A 6,000-nucleotide genomic window follows, 5' to 3' on the forward strand; every position below is an offset into this window, starting at 1 on the left:
CTCACACCTGGCCTCGCGCACCATCCTACGAACTTCCGCCAAGACACTTAACTCCACACTACATCTGGTACCTGTTTTCAGTGTTGCCAAAAGAAAATCAGCCAAAGTCGCTATTGGCTCATTGAGAAGTTGCTAGATGACGTCACGACGCCACGTATGACGTCACAGCGTCACGCACGGCGCGCTGATCTACAGAAAACGTGCCCACATGCCTTCATCCACAGTAAAAATGGGCGGTGCTAGCTACTTATTGGAGATCAGAGCTAATCCGCAGCCCTTGCTTCACCGTGGGAAACGCTTCTGACGGCTGGACATAGTCACAATTATGTTGAAAACAATGAATTTGTCACTGAAAATGCACGTTTTAAAAAGTCGCCAGATGCACTAAAAAGTCGCTAAAGGCGCTAGATTTGGTTTTTAGTCGCCAGGGACGTCAAAAAGTCGCTAATTTGGTAACACTGCCTGTTTTCTGTGGAGCGATGTTGAACGGCAGGATTTGGCCGGTGTTCTGACAAACGGACATGTCTGTTAAACGGTCCTACAAAAGATAGACGTCAGACATGTTTGTTCAACAACTTCAACTATTTCCGAAAATGTCCTTCCCGCTTCCTGCAATGGCGTCGGAGGTAGCCTGGTCAGCAATGGCGTCAGATCAAACAACCTCCAGACCATGAATACAAAATGAAATGGTAGTATTATGGGATGGTCAGGACCAGGCTACCTCACACCTGCACGCAGGCATAAAACATACATCCTTTTCCACAAGTAACAATGTGATGAGCACACAATCACAAGTTGATACAGCCAAACAAATATGCATTCACTCAACTATTGAAGCACATTATTCCATTTACCAAACATAGTTTAGCAACACATTACACGTACAATAAGCCTTGACAAACCCAAACTGTGAACCAACAAATCAATCAACCACAAAGCCATGGAAACACTGTGTTGCTTTTTTAAGAACATAACTTTTCTGACTGGTATGATAGCCTATCTGCAGCCACAGTAAAATGCAACCCATAAATACACTACAAAAATATCAGCCAATTTTGCCAATAACAAAGTGAATCTAGGATGTTTGCAACTAACCACAGTCAGAAAGACTTACAATTGCTCTTTAAAGACATTAACTTAAGTTGTTTTTTTGAAATGAGGGGTACATTGGGCATCGCGGAGACACCTGCAAATAAACCATGGACCAGTCCAGCAATTAAATAATTGACGAAGCAGCGATTGGGGTGATTTCTCAACGCCCTCCCTTCCCAGCCTCGGTCGTTGACTGCTTTATTTCCACTTCTTTTTCACAAAACGTGCACATCTTGGACAAACCGATTAGAGGTGGCTGTCCCCGCAGTAAATAAAAACATGGAGATAATGGCAATTGTGAAAAATATCAAACCTTCTCGAAATTGTATCACAATGGGGTGCTTGAGGGGGCTGTAACCTGTTGATCCGACACACACAGCTCGTGCCAGGTTTCGGCTGGGGCTGTACAGACTTTGCTCAGAGGTGGGTTGAGAGTTAACGGGAGCCGCAGAGCGAACAGGCAATGGTTTGATGGCCAGTAAAGTGCCTACTGATGAGGCTGAGATCAACCACAGACCAGTCCAGCTGCTGATTAAAGAAACATTGCTACTTTAGCCGAAAATGACTTGTGGTTAGGGGTGGGCGGTATGGACGGTATACTATCGTAAGCGGTATTTTTTCCACCAAGCTATGAATTTTGGCCATACCGTTCTACCGCGACATAGCGCATTGCATCCTGCAGATGGCAGTATAGACAACGTTTTGAACATCCACCCGACTGACTGCCTCAAGTTGTAGCAATGTGGTTGTAGAAAAACAGCAGCACAATCATTTCCTTTGAATAAGCTTCAAGTGTAAAATGTATGGTTAGTGTAGTGAACTATTGTTTGAAATGGTATGTGATGGCAACACATTTCGATTCTGGACTCCACAATTTAATATAGGATACGAAATGTAAGCTAACTAGCTAACAGCCCAAGTCATTCATGTCTATGCTGGTGTCTGACAACAGAAGTGCTAAATTTGCTAACATTGGTTGCCTTACATTTAACACATTGCGCCAGCCGTAACAGCTGTATGTTACTGTTTTCAGTTGAGATAATATCATTCATGATATCTGACTGGACGTTAGTAACTAAGGTGCTGTTTCCACGTAGCAGGATATTTTTTTAGCAGGGTATTTTTTTCTCCTGCTTGTATTGGTTTTGCATTGGTTTTGGCCTTCCGTTTCCACGTAGCAGATATTTAAAAATCCAGGTGCAGGAGAAAAAAATAGCAGGAGAAAAAAATATCCTGTTTAGGGGTCTGAAACGCATTTGTTACAATGGAGGATTTTTTTATCCACATGTTGCGTTTACACCTAGCAGGAGAAAAAAAATACCCTGCTAAAAAAATATCCTGCTACTTGGAAACAGCACCTAAGATGACTGTTCACTGTTTAAAATGTGGCATTAGCGATTTCGCTAACGTTAGCCCGCTAACCGCTGGTGCAGTGAAAGCTGCCATTGCCATTCAAATGCATTAGTTCTGCAATGCATTGCTAGCTGCCTCATGTGAAAGTTCGTTTTTCTTAACTTTAACAATGACAGCTTAAACCATTAGGCTTGGCATAATCACAGATGCAAGCACACATTTCAAAATTACCATAAACTACTCCAGAAATAGAAAAAAGGTGCAATGAACGATTTATTGCATACAAACCACGTTCAGTTCTATTTACTCTCAATGTGTTCAGTTTGACACTCCTCTCCTTTCCCCCTCTCTACCATAGTTTAACCCCTTCGAGACTTGGTGAAATTGACAGTGTTCTATTGGGTAGCAATTGCATTGCATTGCAAAATACATTTTACATAGTTTTTGCTTGTTTTAAAAAAATGCAATGGCAAGAATTCACACATTGTGACATTGTTTCATTTCCAAAAATCAAATGCAAAGGTTAAAAAAAAGTTTTTTTTTTGTCCTTTTGCAACGCTTCAATTTTAAACAAATGTAGGCCTACAATACCGTGATATATACCGTGATATATACCGTGGCTACAATTATACCGAGGTATTCATTTTTGGACATATCGCCCACCCCTACTTGTGGTACTCGTAAAACAATAGTACTCCATAGGACAAGGCTAGATCGGAAATGATTCCTAATTATGTGTCCAGTTCAGCTCTACGCAAGGGGTAAGCCTCGCAGATCACGTCTCGATACACACCGAAAGCCACATTGAACTCGGCCAGGGTCAAGGATTTCGACAGCCTTGGATCATCGTCCTTGAGAATCACTGATACATCGCCACAATCAACAGTGCGTCTATCGCACAACTCAGAGCACAGCAGAAGTTCACATAATTACCTGCGAGTATTTGGCTCCGTAGCTGGTGCGATATGGCAGCAGAGAGGGTGAAGGATGGAGTATCCAAGGCCACGGGTGCTGCCGTCGCTAGGGAAGGACGTCGGAGAGCAGCGGTCCTGTACTGGTTAAGAGAAGGCGGAAGCGGCAGGGAGAGCAGGAACTGGCGGGGGTTTCTGAGTAGGCGGCACAACCGGAGCAGGCGGCTCATGGCTTGGACGCTCTTCCAATGTGTTAATGGACGCGATGGAAGACTGTGTGTCGGATAGAGCGAGGAGAACAGCGTTATCGGGAGAGGCCGTCGTGGCTAGCCCATCCTGGAACCAAGAGGGGCGTGTTTGGCGGCCTCGACTGGTAATGAATGCTTTCGTTTGTGTGTGCTTCTTCAGCCGGGAGCTGCTGGTTGTATGGGTGGATTGGCAGGGCCTGGGCCTCGACTCTGGCCGCGGCACGCTACGGACAGCATGCCCGGCGTCACATCTCGGCCCGGCTGGACTTGGGAAGGTTGGGTGTCCATAGCTGAATCCTCCAGCTGACTCTCCGACTCCACCTGGCGGACGAAGCTCCATGTTGGTTGATAAGGTAAGCAACAGCAACAACAGAACTAGCATTGGCGCATATGCGTGAAGATCGGAGCTACGTCTAGCAAAGCAGGCAGCAAAAGAGTAGTGACAACAAAACAAAATTCGGTACTTTAAATGAGGTGGCCCAAATGCCAGCATCCAATTGCAAGCAGCAGCTAATTAAAGGGGTATGCCACTATTTTGGGGCTTAATACAGTTAAAATCATCGGCTGGGGTTTATAAAGGTGGTAAAGTGTCATATTTTTCATGTTAAGCGTTGTCTTGCTTTAAGACAAGTTAAAAGAGGGAGCATGTCGCTAAGCTAGTGAAAGTCAATGGATCCGTGTAGCATGTAGCACCGATATGCAAGACAACGGCTTAACATGAAAAATAAGACACTTTACCACCTTTATAAACCCCAGCCAATGATTTTAACTGTATTAAGCCCCAAAATAGTGGCATACCCCTTTAACCAAGGCACAGTTAATTTGTGAACATCTGTATGGGTTGGGTTGGCGACAGCCAACAGGCGAAGGGCGCGTTGACTACGTGGTCTGCCAGAACAATCGCAGTTTGCTCGATATGTCTTATTTTCTGTCATCAGCAATTTCAGTCATGTTGGTTTATTCACTCTAGGGACATGGGGAGCTGTCTGTGCTAATTCATTGTGCAGACATTGTGTATGTTTGACTGGAAGCAGCCTCAATAGAATTAGACTGACATATCATTATTTTGGGAGTAAACCGTCTGTGTTTGTGACTTGGTGCTTCAATCGCACCTAGTCACAGTTTCTATTTCTCTCAATTTCATTTGAACTTTTACTCCTTATTCACAAAGTGTGATACATTGCATTGTCACAGCATTCATAGAAGCCATAATCCCCTCTCTTCAAGGCCTGGCGCATTGAGCCGTATGCCTGGTGGCGCCAGTGGTAGTATCTATATTGCTTTGCTACTTTGCTTCTTCCATCTATTGGCTGTTGCAAACAACATCTCACTGTACTTGTATGGTAGCCTGATTATCACCGACGTTCAAATCTCTTCGAGACTTGGTCTGACCAAGAGCATAACAATTAGAGATGGGATTTATGGCTCTTTTTCGGGATCCGGATCTTGGTGGCTCGTTCCTTTCAAAGAGCCGTTCAAAAAACTGGCTCTTTTGGCTCTTTTTTAAATTATTTATTCAGTGTTAAGAATGTAATATTTTGACTCCACCTCAAGGTAATTTTGTCCAAACAACTGATTATTCTCCTGCTTCTAAAGACCGTTTTGCCTCTCTTTGAGGCAAACAATTGTGTTTTTTCCCAAATTTAATTACTCTGGTCGAGGTCACGTGCTTAAAATGAATGAAAAATGAACGAAATAACGGTCGAGTACCTCCCCCAGCTGTGATCCGGTTCCCATCAGTCACTTCAGGGAGCCGTTCAAAAGAACCGGCTCGTTCATGAACGACACACCTCTAATAACAATGAACATTTCCCAAATGGATGGTTGACCCGCCTCTCTTGGTTTGCTTGTGGTTGTTTGCTTACCGACAAAGTGGGAGGAGTTCCCGTATTTTCGGGAACTCAGAATTCTACTTGCATTGCTCTTGACCTGAGTTGCAACGCTGAAGAGTGTTTAGTCACTAGGAGGGCACTGCCTGGCTACTTGTATGATGACTTTGGCCTACTTCTAAATGACATCTCGTTCCTGGCCTTCATCAAGGAGGTAACTCATTACTGTCTGATGCTTGTTCCTTAGTTCTTATGTGATTTATGGGAAGTATTTGTAAGTATGTGCTACAGTACATGGGTAGGCTCTTAGTGCAGATGGGTTTGCTGACGTCACTCTACTCTACTCTACTCTACTCTACTCTACTCTACTAGTAACATTGAATTACGGTTACAAAGTTATGTACAATGTCAACTTTAAAGTAAACTTCATATTATTGGCTTTAATTTCGTTGTTGTTTATAACTCTATTTTATTTCTGTTTTCAAAGTGCTTCTCTATCAAGTTGAGATTGTCAACATGAAAAAGAAACTTCACAAAGACATTTGTCAAAAGTGTTATGAAACGACA

This window comes from Engraulis encrasicolus, chromosome 9, assembly GCF_034702125.1.
Source record: "Engraulis encrasicolus isolate BLACKSEA-1 chromosome 9, IST_EnEncr_1.0, whole genome shotgun sequence".
NCBI classification, from domain to species: Eukaryota; Metazoa; Chordata; class Actinopteri; order Clupeiformes; family Engraulidae; genus Engraulis; species Engraulis encrasicolus.